This window comes from Astyanax mexicanus, chromosome 7 (genome assembly GCF_023375975.1).
Source record: "Astyanax mexicanus isolate ESR-SI-001 chromosome 7, AstMex3_surface, whole genome shotgun sequence".
Lineage (NCBI taxonomy): Eukaryota > Metazoa > Chordata > Actinopteri > Characiformes > Acestrorhamphidae > Astyanax > Astyanax mexicanus.
Genome location: NC_064414.1, coordinates 54001837 through 54017304, shown reverse-complemented (window position 1 = coordinate 54017304; position 15468 = coordinate 54001837). Strand labels below are relative to the sequence as shown.

The 15468-nt window shown below is 35.9% G+C and overlaps 1 protein-coding gene and 1 long non-coding RNA gene across 10 annotated transcripts in view; one reads left to right on the top strand and one right to left on the bottom strand.

Annotated features, from left to right (window-relative positions):
• tenm3 (teneurin transmembrane protein 3) overlaps positions 1-15468 on the bottom strand; it is a 1272390-nt gene that overhangs the window by 681798 nt on the left and 575124 nt on the right. The gene's annotated exons all lie outside the window — the stretch shown is intronic.
• The window catches only part of LOC111191298 (uncharacterized), a 40949-nt gene that overhangs the window by 4365 nt on the left and 21116 nt on the right, over positions 1-15468 (top strand). Inside the window, exon 2 of the long non-coding RNA XR_002649437.2 lies at positions 12695-12850. This is a non-coding gene — a long non-coding RNA (uncharacterized LOC111191298). The remainder of the gene's footprint in view (positions 1-12694; positions 12851-15468) is intronic.

Genomic DNA, 15468 nt, shown 5'->3' with positions numbered 1-15468 from the left:
AACAGACATGCCTTCGGTAATGGGTCTGTAATTTGAAATTGTATACTTGCGTACTTCTAATTTAGATTATACCCATTGCTTTTTGTACCAATAGAACTACAATGGTTAAAAACAGGCTATTTTTAAGCTCTTTAGGATCACAATAATTAGGACAAAAGTTTGGACGCACATTAATTTAGTGTTTTTTTTTTTGTTTTGTTTTTTTCATTAAATGATCAACAGATTAAAACTAAAGTCATCCAAACTATGAAGAAAATCACATGGTAGTAACCCTTTCTATGAATGTCATCTCTATGAGACGCTCTACATACATACTAATAAAACAATATAATGCATTCATAAGACAATATATACATGATTATACATATTTATAAAAATATAATATGTATATAGTATAACCTATCGTAGCCATGTTTATTACGCATCATGAATTGTGATCATAATGCGTTAAAAGCTGTGTTTATAACACTTTAACTTTTTAAGTCAATACCAAGAAACTCAGTCCTATTCTTGCAGAATTATGCATTACATTTAAAAAAGCTTCCAAAATTTTGAATCACTCATACATTATACTTGTCTTGAATATAATATTAGTTATAGTCAAAGTAAAGTAACAGACTTTCATTGTGGGACTATATTATTAATAATAGATACAGCTCTGGAAATCAGTTTCTCTGATTTTGCTATTTATAGGTTTATATTTGAGTAAAATGAACATTGTTGTTTTATTCTATAAACTACAGACAACATTTCTCCCAAATTACAAATAAAAAATATTCTCATTTAGAGCTTTCATTTGCAGAAAATGAGAAATGACTGAAATAACAAAAAAGCAGAGCTTTCAGACCTCAAATAATGCAAAGAGTTCAGAAATTAATATTTGGTGGAATAATCCTGTTTTTTTAATCACATATTTTTTCATGCATCTTGGCATCATGTTCTCCTCCACCAGTCTTACACACTGCTTTTGGATAACTTTATGCTGCTTTACTCCTGGTGCAAAAATTCAAGCAGTTCAGTTTGGTGGTTTGATGGCTTGTGATCATCCATCATCCTCTTGATTATATTCCAGAGGTTTTCAATTAGGAAAAAAATAAAAAAACTTATCATTTTTAGGTGGTCTCTTATTTTTTTCCAGAGCTGTATATTGTTATTCATACGTATATGCATTTTTGGGAATTTTGGGAAGTTTTGATTGTAGAAGCTACATAAGCTTCTACAATCATATAAATGTTGTTCTATTTTACAGCCTCTTTTCATTTATCATATTTATTTAAACGCAGATACACAGACACAGACACATGTGTGCTTATTTCAGACGCAAACTTTTTAAAAAATATACTTAATTTTTAAAGGGTGCTGTCGGAACCAATATACCCCTGAGACCTTGTGCAGCAATAAGCCAAAATATGTTTCTTTAAGATTATATATTACATGCATAGGCCTGTTAAATAGGAAAAAAACATTATTCTTTTAATCTGGTTCTGTAATGGAAAAAAAGCTTCCCAAACTAAGAGTTGTAGATAATGAAACTACCACCACCATGTTTGGAAGGTGTACTTTATCTTGGCTAGCTCTCACTGAGAGCTGTAGATGTAACTACCTCCACCATGTTTTGAAGCTGTACTTTATACTAGCTAGCTTTCACTGTGTGAAAAATAGATGAAACTACCTCCATCATGTTTAAAAGCTGTACTTTATCCTGCCTAGCTTGCAGTTCAACACTAAGCTCTATTATTATGCTGTTAGTGTAAAAGTGAATTCTGTGACTTCTACATGCAGTAGAACAGAAACAATCTATAGACTGAAATATGGAGATATATTGAGATATATTAGTTTATATATGGTAGAAATGGACAGAAGACTTCGCTATAGAAAGACGAGAAGCAGATCCAGTGCATGCTCTACTTGGATCTGTTTAACTACAGAAAATCTGTGTTTAATTTTACCCAGCTCTCTCCTGAATATCCACAGATGGCGATACATAAACATTTTTAAAATGTTGAAATTCAGGCTAAATCCTCCTGGAACAGCTTTACAGAGAAATGCATCTGCTTGTTTATTTGTGCTGAAATGTTTGGCTATTTATTAGCAGAGGTTTAAAAACGCACTTATTATAAATTGGATACAGATACTTTACTGCGGTAGTTCAGTATAAAAGAAAAACACTATGCTCTTCTGGAATTTAATAAATATATCAGTACACATGTTTCAAATATCATACTTTACAATTTATGAAATAACAGTGCATCCCTACAGATACGATTACTGGCATTTATCCTTATTTATCTTTATAATATGATATTTTGACACCATGTGAAACATGTTTAGTGTTTAAAGACAAAAGTCTTATAAATAAATATTAAAATAAAATAATATAATTATCTTAATAATTGTACTATTATTGTACTCAAAGCAATCAGAGAGTGTTTCTTAAAATACCTAATACAAAGCATAGTTATATATAATGTATTTTAAGGCATATATGAGGCTAAGAAGTTGCAGATATTTTGTTGTTCATGAATAAAAAAAACAGTGAAAAGTTTTAGAACAGCCCCATTGTTTCCCTTTATTTTTGCCATTTAAGCTCTTTATTTCCAGCCAATAAGTAGAAATGGTACAAAATTCATTGAACAACCTGCAGTAAACAGCCAGGGCAAAAATATTCTACTGTAAAAAAAAATAGCTTTGGAAATGGATTTCAAAAAATGTCCAAAGTTCCAACACCTTCAAAAGACTCCTGGAAACTGGAGAAAACTGCTACAGGAAGACGTCTGGCTGACCCACATGGAAACAGCAGCTTTAGCCTTTAGCTCAGATTAACATTGGAATTGCATTTAGTGGTCGCTTTTATTCAAAGTGACTTTTATTGTTCAAATAATGATCTACATTAGCAATAGAGGACATAGCAAACTCCAAGGCAAAACATTTTGGGAGGTCAAAGGGTTAATATCATTAAAATATCTGAAAACATTAGACATTATTCATGCTCACCATCAAAGAAAGAGTTAATATTTTATAATATAGCCTGTGTGTTTACATAATTTGCATCTGTTAGCATCATTAGCATCTATTGTGTATCTATAATAGACCATTAAAAAAAAATATATATATATAATATAATATATATAATATATATATATATATATATTATGTATGTATAATATATATATATATATATATATATATATATATATATATATATATATATATATATATATTGAGAATTCTGGTTTAAGACAGTTTATAATAGTTATACTACTACTACTACTACTACTACTACTACTACTACTAATAATAATAATAATAATATTTCTAGTTCACACACTAAAGACTCCACTTCCCAGGATGCACCTGCGCCCAACCTCCCGGACCAGGTGATGTTTCGGTGATCCAGCTCACCTAGTTTCTAGGATTACACACACCTGTTTCCCCTAGAATAAATACCCCCTGTTTTTCCCTTCTCCGGAGCCTGGTATTGAATCTAGTTTCTGACTTTTTGTTATCTACCTATTTTTGTATCTTTGACTGTCTTTTGCCATGACCTTTTTTTTTTTAATTTTTGGATATGCCGAGTATGACCTATTTGCCTGCTCACTCTGGTATGTTGCTTGCCTCTGCTGTCCTTTTGTTACTGACTTTGCCTTTTCTTAGTACGTTTAAGTATGTTGTACTAAGATCTTAGTATTTTACTTTTCTAAATATAAATTTAAGATCCAGTTTTAGGATCTTACTACTTTTCTAGTTATATATTTAAAATCTTAATACTTTCTAGATCATGATTCAGGATCTTAGTACTTTCCTAGATATATATTTAAGATCTTAGTACTTTTCTAGTGATATATTTAAGATCTTAGTATTCTTTTACTTTGCCTTTTCCTGACCATTGCTGTAGATTAAGCCCTTTATTTAATAAACTGTGTGTTTGATATGACTGATTTTTCTGAATATGGAGTGAATATTTTATGATCGTGTGGGCGGTTCGTTCCTCCTGAGCTTGGTTGTGAGGGTGAAGGTGATGCAGATGTATTGAGTTTTTTCTTTCTTTCTCTTTTATTCTTTCTCTCTCTCTCTCTCTCTGTCTCTCTCTCTCTCTCTCTCTCTCTCTCTCTCTCACTCTCTCTCTCTTATTCAGTCAGGGCAGGTCAGCAACACCTCTGTATGAGTAGTTGGGGGGAGAAGAAGTGACACAAGCAATTTGCAACTGAATCCTGCCTCCATTAGGGTGGTAAAGCGGGTGTGATCAGGGGTATAAATGGTGTTGTTATTCTGTGTAGTCGAGTTACTAACGATTGCTTCCAGGTGCTCGTCGCCGACGGCTCGGTCCGACTCGGCACTGCAAGGGCCTCCAGGAAACCGTTCCCCTGAACCGCCTGCTGCTGCTTTTTCTACGTTTCGTCGTCCCAAAAAGCATAAAATTAACCCCGCGCGAGTCCCGGTCCAGCCCAGAACCGGATCCGGTTCTCCGGGCTTTACCCTGATGCTTTAAACAGCCTGAATGGGGAATTCATTCCTGCCTAATTCGTGAACATGCGCGAGAGCGGCTGGTGGTAATTGATTTTTTTTTTTTTTTTTTTAGCATGTTTCACTTTTTTCCAGCTTTTTCACGTTTTTCGCGTGTTTCGCTTTTTTTTCTCAAACTACTAATGAACTGAAAAGTTCTGCTTCCGGAAAGGAGAGCCCGGGGAGCAGGGAAGCGAGCGAGAACGAGTGAGACTGAGCGAGAAGCGGAGAAAAAGGAGAGAAGAAAAATAAAAGCTAATGACTCTAGCATGGCTCTCGCAGTTTTTTTACGAGAACCGTTCACACACTCTTTAAGAGCGCGTGTGTTTCTTTCAATATGTCAATATCTCAACGGCCAGTCATAACAAATCACATCAGCGCCGTTTGACGAGGCAGCTGAGTTAAACGAGACATTTCCAATTACAGGAGTTAGCGTCTAGCGGCTAACGCGCTGAGAGGAGCTGCTGGACTGATGTGCTGAGTGGAGAACATCACAGACAGAGTCTAGACTGTTGTTTTATGTTATGTACTAGAATCATGTTTGATTACACAACAGATTTCTTATTGAATTTTGTGACACTGTAAAAAACAGTAATGTAAAATAGTATGTGATTTAACAGTGGACCATACACCATGTGGTTTGATGCCCTCGATTGCACTAGATGTGGTTCTGTGGCCCAGGTTCCATTCCAGAATCTATTCATATATATATATATATATATATTTTTTTTTTTTGCTGAATAAAATATCCTTATATAGTTGTCGTCCAAAGAACAAATCAATGAAACGTCCCATCCATCTTCACCCACTATCAGACTCCCATAACTCACATAATTCATGCCATTTTCCCATGCGCACACTGCACTGCCCAGTGTTCAACTTCACTCACCAGATAACACCTCACAACATATACAGATGTGGCATTTGCAAACCGTCCCTAAGGAATCATTTAGTAACTTAAAAGTGTTGAAAAAATCAAAATACTCTGTAAAGCTTGTGTTTTCAGAGGCTGAAAACTCTTATCCTGTACAACAGAGGAAACTCTTACTCTTTCTTTTTTGGGCTGGTCCTGATGAGAGCCAGTTTCATCGTAATATTTTTGATTGTCTTTTTTTTGCAACTGCTCTTAGGGATACTTTAAAAAATCTTAAAATGTTAGCTTTACTGACCTTCATATTTTCTTCACTTAGTTGAGTAGTTATTGCCATTATATGAATTTAAGATATTAGTATTTTTTTTCAAGATTTAAGATCTAAGTACTTTTCTATATCAAGGTTTAGGATCTAACTACTTTTTTAAAATAAAAAAATAAGATAATAGCACTTTTCTTGATTAAGATTTAAGATCTTAGTACTTTACTAGATATATATTTGAGATCTTAGTACTTTTCTATATTTAGGTTTATGATCTTAGTACTTTTTTAAACCTAAATTTAAGATAGTATTACTTTTGTAGATCCAGGTTTAAGATCTTAGTACTTTTCTAGATATAGATTTAAGATATTAGGATATTTCTAACGTAATGTTGAATCACAGACATATTTTTCTAGATCAAGATTACAAATTGAGATTTAACATCCTAGTATTTTTCTAGATACAAATCTAGGAACTTGGTACTTTTCTAGATCAAGATCTAAGATACCAGTACTTTTCTAGATAGAGATTTAAGATCTAAGTACTTTTCCAGATATCGATCTAAGGTCTTATCACTTTGCTAGTTATATATTTAGGATCTTAGTACTTTACTTGTAATATAGTTCTAGGTCTTACTACATCTCTAGTAATAGATGTGAGATCTTAGTACTTTTATAGATTGAGGTTTAGGATCTTAGTACTTTTCTAAATCTAAATTTAAGATCATAAGGTTTAGGATCTTAGCACTTAAATATGAATTTAAGATCTTAGTAATTTTCTACATAAAGCTTTAATATCTTAGAACTTATCTTCATCAGGATTTAAGCTTTAAAAACTTATCTAGATCAAGATTAAAGCACTTAGTACGACCCTAGATTCATATTTAAGATCTTAATTATTTTCTAGATATAGATTTAAGATCTTAGTACTTTTCTAGATATAAATTTAAGATCATAGTGATTTTCTAGTTCAGTTTTAAGATCTTAATACTTTCCTAGATATAGATTTAAGATCTAAGTATTTTTATAGATATAAATGTAAGATTTTGGACCTTTCTAGATTAGGTATTAATATCTTAGTACTTTACTAGATATATATTTGAGATCTTAGTACTTTTCTAAATTTAGGCTTAGGATCTTAGTACTTTTTTAAATCTAAATTTAAGATTGTATTACTTTTGTAGATCCAGGTTTAAGATCTTAGCACTCGTCTAGATATAGATTCAAAATCTTAGAACTTTTCTAGATATAGATTTAAGATATTTCTAACATAATGTTGATTCACATACATATTTTTCTAGATCAAGATTACAAATTGAGATTTAACATCCTAGTCTTTTTTTAGATACAAAACTAGGAACTTAGTAATGTTCTAGATCAAGATTTAAGATCTTAGTACCTTTCTAGGTATCAATCTAAGGTCGTATTACTTTGCTAGTTATAGATTTAATATCTTAGTACTTTTCTAGATAGAGATTTAAGATGTTAGTACTTTTCTAGATAGAGATTTAAGATGTTAGTACTTTTCTAGATAGAGATTTAAGATGTTAGTACTTTTCTAGATAGAGATTTAAAATGTTAGTACTTTTCTAGATAGAAATTTAAGATGTTAGTACTTTTCTAGATAGAGATTTAAGATGTTAGTACTTTTCTAGATAGAGATTTAAGATGTTAGTACTTTTTTAGATAGAGATCTAGGATGTTAGTACTTTTCTAGATAGAGATTTAGGATGTTAGTACTTTTCTAGATTGTGATTTTAAATATCACAATCTAGAAAAGTACTTTTTGACCCCATGGCTTTTTGACTTGTTGCTGAGAACAGTCTGTATGGTCCTTTTCGGTCTTTTGTTTTTTCAGGACAGATCTCGGTCTGTCTGTGTTTTCACTGTGTGATGGTCCATTATCTCAGATCCTCACCCATATGCTTCTATCAGCCGAGGAGGAAATTGAGTGTAGTGAAAGAGAAGAAAAGAAAGTGTGTACTTGCTGTACTTCCTCCCTGAGTGAACTATTTATTCTTCTGCTTTCTCGTTCTCGTTGGATATGATCTCGGGGGTGTATCTGTTTTGACAGCACCCTTAAAAAATTAAGTATATGTTTAAAGAGTTTGCGACTGAAATAAGCACCCATGTATCTGCGCTGTGATTGTCGTAAAATGGGACAAACCGTCTCGGGGGACGATGGAGCTCTGGGCTTTAAATTGCCTCGGAGGACCCGGCGGGCCCCGGGGGACCCGGCGATGGGGAGCTGGATCAGCACTCTCTTATTTACTAATGAGAAAGGACAGGCAGTTTTAAAACCGGCCACAGACGGAGCGTCAGTCTGAGAGATGATTGTGCGCGGGCGTGTATTTATAAAGCCTATATTTATGTGAGGAATTCAGGAATGGACGTCTGCACTGGTGAAAATAAAGCGTGTAGATGGATGTACAGCTCTGGGAGAAACTGGGGAAGTGGGAGCCGGGGCTGATATTATTCATGCGTGAGTGAAACGGGGAACAGAGCTTTCTGATGAATGAATGTCTCTGCTGTCGTGTAAAAACCTCATATCTGCACAACGCTAACTTTATACCTCAATACCTCTCTCAGTATTAGAGTATCTTTATGAAGCAGATCACAGTGAGAGATAGGATCAGGTCACAGTAAAGCTTTTAAACATGTTGGAGGTAGTTTATAAAACTGTTACTATAACTGGGACTAGTGATAGGGATAGAATTTGGATTAGTTTTGCTTTTTCACATCATATTGTTATGTTATGTTGCGATATGTTGCGTTACTTTGTTACGTTAATATATCATGCGTAACATTACACCATGTTGTGTTACGCCATGTAGTTATACATGTGTTATGACATGTGTTAAGCTGCGTTACATTACATTGTGCTATATTATGCTGTCATGTGACACTGTGATGTTATGCAATGTTCTGTCACGCCATGTTCTGCTACAGTGTTGTGTTACATCATGTTATGTAACGTTATGTTATGTTACAGTGTTACACTATGTTATGTTAAAATAATGTTCTGTTATGTTCTCTTATGCTAGGTTACGTTATGCCAGGTTGTGTTACGCCATGCTGCATTACGACAGGTTATGCTACGCCTTGTTACATTCTGCCGAGTTATGTTATGTCATGTTGTGTTACAACATGTTGTGTTACAATCTATTGTGTTGAGCCATATTATGTTACACCAGAATACTTTGTCATGTTATGTTACACCATGTTATGTTATGCCATTTTACGCTAGGTTATGATATTCCATGTTATGCTATGCCATGTTATGTTACACTAGGTTATGATATGTCATGTTACATTTTGCCATGGTGTGTTACACCAGGTTATGTTGTGTCAGCTGGGCTATGTTACGCCATGTTATGTTAGACCACGTTGTGTTACGTCATGTTGTGTTACACCAGGTTATGTTACAGCATGTTGTGTTACACCATGTTATGTTATGTCATTTTACGCTAGGTTATGTCATGCTATGTCATGCTATACTATGACATGTTACACTAGGTTATAATATGCCATGTTACGTTTTGCCATGGTGTGTTTTGCCAGGTCATGTTATGTCAGCCAGGTTATGTTACGCCAGGTTATGTTACACCATGTTGTTACACCATCATATGTTACACCATGTTATGTTACACTATTTTATGTTACACCATGCTATGTTATGTCAGGTTGTGTTACACCAAGTTATGTTACACCATTTTACATTACACCATATTGCTTTATGGACATCACTTGATGCAACAGTTCCATAATTATTAAACACAAAATTTATGATGTTTTCTTACGTTTTAAAGCATGCTTTACCCAGCACTTTAATATGCAGTAATTGTGTTTTAATTCCTAGAGTATCAACACAGATACATGAGAGCTTATTTCAGACTTAAACTCACGCACTTTTTAAAGCTGCTGCCACAGTCGATACATACCTCTGCTAGGTATTGCTGTATCATATACAGCAATATAAAGCATTAATGCAGAAGAAGAGACCGTTCTGGGTCTTAGTTTGCTGGTTTTTGTTCTGCGTGGGTCTGAGAAAGCGCCGGACGCAGCCGGAGGCGTCAAAATCAGTCCGAGTATGAGATATTGGATTAGACGGCAGCGGCACAAAGGGTTCAAACCCCAACTGCTCTTTTGTACGGCTGATACAGTGTCCAGGTTATTGTGCTCTTCACTCGCCGAGAGTGTGCGAGTGTGTGTGTGTGTGTATAAGTGTGTGTGTATGAATACAACTGCACTTTAAAAGCATGAATCAGCTCGAGTCAGGAGGCACATTTCAACGTTTCAGGGTTTGAAAGAGTGAGCGAGAGCAGGATCACACACTGGTTTTAATAGAAACGATAGCGAAACAGGTTCTATTCAAACCGGCGAGGGATTACAGCCGGGGTGCCGGGACCGCCGGAGTCCCGCTCGGCTTTAATGGCGTACCGAACGCCGCCCGCCCTCTACCCACAATCCTTTGCTCCGGCTCTGATCCGGCGTGCGCGCCCCTCATTGGCTTCTGGGCTGATTTTGGTAAAGAGCGTTCCTTCCCCGGCAACCGATTTGGTAGCAGAGGGGGAAAAATAGCACCAGCAATCAGCTGAAGGGGCGCCAAACCGACCAATCAGAGAAGCCCACCCAACACGGGATTCTGAGTGTTACTGGAGAATACGGAGGGGGGGAATACGGAGAGAAAGAGAAGAAAAATATATTAATCAGCACCAGCGGTGTAGTTTGATTTACTCAAGGAGGCAAATGGGCAAAGAGAGAGAAAGCGAGAGAGAGTGGAAAAGAAAGAAAGAGCGCGAGAGAGAGAGAGTATCTGCGAGTAAAAATGGAAAGAGAGAGAGAGATTGAAAAAAAAGAGAGAAGTGAATGGCAAAGAGCTATTTTCACCTCTAATGATAAAGGAGAAGTGGGAAAGTGACTGCCTGCCGTTTCTTTTCCTACCCGCTCTCTTGCTCTCTTGAGTAGGAAGTGCGTGTGTATAAGTGTGTACAAGTGTGTGTGTGTGTGTGTGTGTGTATATAAGTGTGTGTGTGTGCATGCATGCATATGTGTGTAACGAGACCGCGGCTCTAACAGGGCTGGAAAATCTGCCAGAGGCAGGAATCTGCGCTCGTTCAGATGGCCAATTACCACAAATGAGGCAACAATTAAATAATTAGCTAAACTCCTCAGTTACAGGCTCTAACGGCAATCAAGGAAAAGATGGAGGGAAAACTGGTGAATAATGATTAAAAAAAGGGGCCAAAGCACCACGAAATACAGCTGCAGGTTACAGCAGCTCCACCTCCGCCAGGAAACCTGCTCTGCGCGTGATTGGCAGAACAAAAAGAGGAGAACTCTGTCCTGTTTTTGTAAATTACATGAAAAAATGAAATCGGTTCAAAGACGTTTATGGGGTTTTAATTCTGTTGCAGTTGACGGACATTAAACACAAGCGTGGTATATATACTGTTTAACCTTCTTCAGGCTCTAAATGTAGTGTACACACCTTAAATTCAGTGTTTCTTCATTAATTTAAAATGTTCCGCTACCCGAACTCTTGCATGATATGCATTTTTTATTTTTCTTTGTTATTTGGTCCAATTGGTACCTAATTAAAAGTGTAAAAACAAAAATATATATATCTTTTTTACATTATGTAGTTTCTAAAAAAAAAAAAAGATGTCCACATTTGAGGACTTTAGTTTTACAGTATATTTAGATAGAACACAATGAAGTCGCAATTATTAATGATGTCCAAAACATTTTTTTTTTGCGCCTGAACACAGCAGCACTTTTTTGTTCAAATGTGTAAAAAAAGGCTGCTTCAAGACATACAGTAAAAAAAAAAAAAACATTTTTCAGTGTATTTACTGTATTCACCAGTGCCCACATATGTGGACGGCAGGTCCCAGAAGGATAAATAAACCAGAATATGTTGGATATTTTAGATTCTTCAAAGTAGCTCCTCTTGTTTAGATGATCAGTTTTGAACGTCCCTGCTGGATTTTCTCAGTCAGCTTTATGAGGTAGAGTCACCTGGAATTCAGGCTTTCAGTTAACAGCTGTGCTGAACTCATCAAGAGTTAATTACTTGAATTTCTTGTCTCTTAATAAAGTGTTTGAGAGCATCAGTTAAAGTAAAGTAGTGAAGAGGTAGAGTTACAGGTATACAGTGAATAGTGAATATTTGAGTAATGTTCGAATCCAGGTTATGAGAAGCAACAACTACTCAACTAAATAAAGGAAAAATATATATATTTTAAGAACTTTAAAAGTATCGTCAAGTTTAGTTGCAAAATAGACCATCAAAATGTTATAATGATGAAACTGGCACTCATCAGTGACACCATTGGAACTATTTTCTCTAAAATTATGATGGGATTATAATAACACTTTTGGGTGGGATGAAGAGTTGTGGAGTTAAATAAATGAAATAAATGAGATAAATGTGGTAAATTAGGTCGGTGGTAACCTTCATCTAACATCCTGATGCTTTTATTTTCTATTTCCGAATGCAATCAAATCCTCACATCAATGTTATTACCTTATATACAGCATTTAAATCATAAATCATAAATAAATAACCCTAGACTTGATGAGGAGAGATTATATATTTGATATTTTAATAAACACATAAAAAGTGGTGTAAATCCATTGCAGCCTTAACCTTTTTAAATAAACATGTATTTAATATGTATTTGTTCTAATATTACTGATCAGATAATCCATTATTTTTAATCAATATTTAATTAAACCTTATTGAAGCAGAACAAAAATAAAAATGTCAATAAATTAATTTGCATTTTTTCAATAATTCCTGCATTTTATAGAAATATCACATCCTTATCAGCTAAATTTCAGCACTGATCAATAGATATGAAATTAATAAACCAAACATGATGATTTAAAGCACTCTATGAATAACTGTAATGTGTTTATTTGTAGTCCTAATGACAACATATCTGATTAGCACTGTAATTAATGATAATTAACTGTATTTTCTATGTCGGTTTAGTGTTTTTCTCCACTGTTGAGTCTAATAGCCGATTTTTTTCCTCTTTTTTTATGGATCAGTGATGTAGAACCGAGCGTCCAATCAGGCATGGAACATGTGGAGCAGCAGAACACAGAGGAACTTCATTCATTACCAAACAAAACGCCGCTTTCAATTACAGCCCAAACTCACGCGCCTCCAATTTACAGCCCAATAACTCCTGACTGCAGCAAGAGGTAAGAGGAACCATTGCCAATAAATCAGAGTGTGTGTGTGTGTGTGTGTGTGTGTGTGTGTGTGTGTGTGTGTAACAGCACCTTGCTGTGTCCAAAATCTCCCCGGCTCAAGGCTTTCGCGCTCAGGTGTAAATTGGACCGGTTTTGGTGGAGATTAAACAGGTCTTTTCATGTCGGGGCAGCAGAACCCGCCGCTCGCCCCATGGAGTGCACACACACACACACACACACACACACACACACACACACACACACACACAGAAAATGTAAACAATAGATTATATCTGCAGTAAAAAGCTTCTGCCTTACAACCTGAAGAACAACAGGAAACACACACTCAAACATAAGGATAGATGGGAAGTGAGAGATATAGGGTGATACACAGAAAAAGAGAGAGAGAGAGAGGCAATGGAATGGAAGAAATGAAAGAACAGATGAAGGAAAGATGGAGAAGAAAGTATTAGAGAATATCGGGATTTAAAAGAAAGATTACTAATAAATAGAAAAGAAAGAAAAAAAGTAAGAAAGAAAGTGGGAGATATAAAGAGAGAAGAAAGAACAGATTGAGAGGTAAAATAGAGAATAAATAAAGAGAGAGAGAGAGAGAGAGACTGGTTGGACTCCAGCTGTTAACAGTCGACTGTGCCCTCTAATGGCTGGTTCACATTTAAACACATTAAACCAGAGAACCAGCACTTCAACCCCGTCTCTCTCTCTCTCTCTCTCTCTCTCTCTCTCTTTCTCTCTCTCTCTCTCTCTATCTCTCTCTCTCTCTCTCTCTTTCTCTCTCTCTCTCTCTCTCTCTCTCTCTCTCTCTCTCTCTCTCTCTCTGTTTATACTGTATGACTGAACTCACTCAGGACAGACAGTATGTTAAAAATGCATGTGCACTTTCCTGTACAGGGTCACTGCACACATAATATATAACAACATACCTCACAGTGCGTCCCACACTACCTCACACCATACCTCACATCACCATACACAGCACCATTTCCCAGTGTGTATTACAATACCTCATAATATACCTCATAATACCTCATTAAAACTCTACCCTACAGCACCTCAAAATACCCCAAAATGCCTCACCACACATCAAAATCCCTCATAATACCTACATTATAATATATATATATATTTTTTTTATTATACCACACGAAACCTCACCATACCTCATAATACCTCACAATACATCACAATACTGCAAAGTAATTCTTTATACCTCTGTGTGCTTAACCATACCTGAATATACCTCACATAAACTACCTGATATTTTACTATATCTTACAAAACCTCCCCATACCTCATAGTACACTGCAATACCTCGCAACACCTACCTCACTAAATATTATGATGTATCACAATATACCACAATACCTCAAAATAACTACCTTACATATTACCTTGCCTCACAACAACATACTCAGAAGACCTCATCATCGCAATACCTCACTCTACCTCAAAATACTTCACAACACCTACCTTACAATACCTTATGATATTTCACTATACCTCACAATGCATCTCACAAAAACTACAAATAACTACCTTACATTACCGTTACAATTACAGTATCTCCTCATGCCTCACCACACCTAACTATACCTCAAAAATAAAACCTCATCATACATCACAATACCTCACTATACCTTACAATACCTCACAATATTCCATGATAATTCACAATCCCTCACAATACAGTGCAATACCTTATAACACCTACCTCACTAAATATTGATACTTTACAATACATTATACCACAATACCTCACGTTACCATTACAATAACAATATCTAAATATATATCAGAAAACTTCATCATACATCACAATACCTCACTATACCTCACTATATCTCATGACGTATTGCAATACTTTGCAGCATTTTTTGTAGCATATTATGATACATCACATCATTATTCACCACAGATACGTCAAAATAATTACTTTACATTACTATTACAATTACAATATCTCGCAATATCTAACTATACTTCACAATACCTCCTCATACATCATAATACTTCACAATACCTCACAAATTCTATAAATCACTGTCTGTTTCCACACTCAGCAGTATGTCAGGAGGTAGGGGGCGGAGTCAGTAAGATGATTCAGTAAGATGTTTTAAACAGAAATGATGAAGAGTTTATTTCTGCTGAACCCCGGTGATAATTTATGAGAGTGAGGGTACACATGCCCGCCCAGGCGCCCGGGTGAGTGTGTGTTGCGTGTGTGTGTGTGTGGAGAGGTTAGGAGTGTGTGTTGCGTGTGTGTGTGGTGTGGAGAGGTTAGGAGTGTGTGTGTGTGTGTGTGTGGTGTTGAGAGGTTAAGAGTGTGTGATGGAGTGTGAATTTCGCTGCACTCTGGGCTGCTGAGAGATGCTCACTCTGAGCAGACCTCATGGGTGTTACACAACCTTCGCCTTGAAACAGAAATAAATAAATAAAGAGGGAGAGGCTGCTGAACTTACGACCCTGTGACTCGTACTGAAGGGGGGCGAGCCACCAGCACTCCTCCTTCACTTCATCCCTCACTTCAACCCTCCCTCCATCCTTCACTCCACCTTCTTCATCTACTGCAGCATCTAGAACGTTCCAAACATCCACAGGGTGTGTGT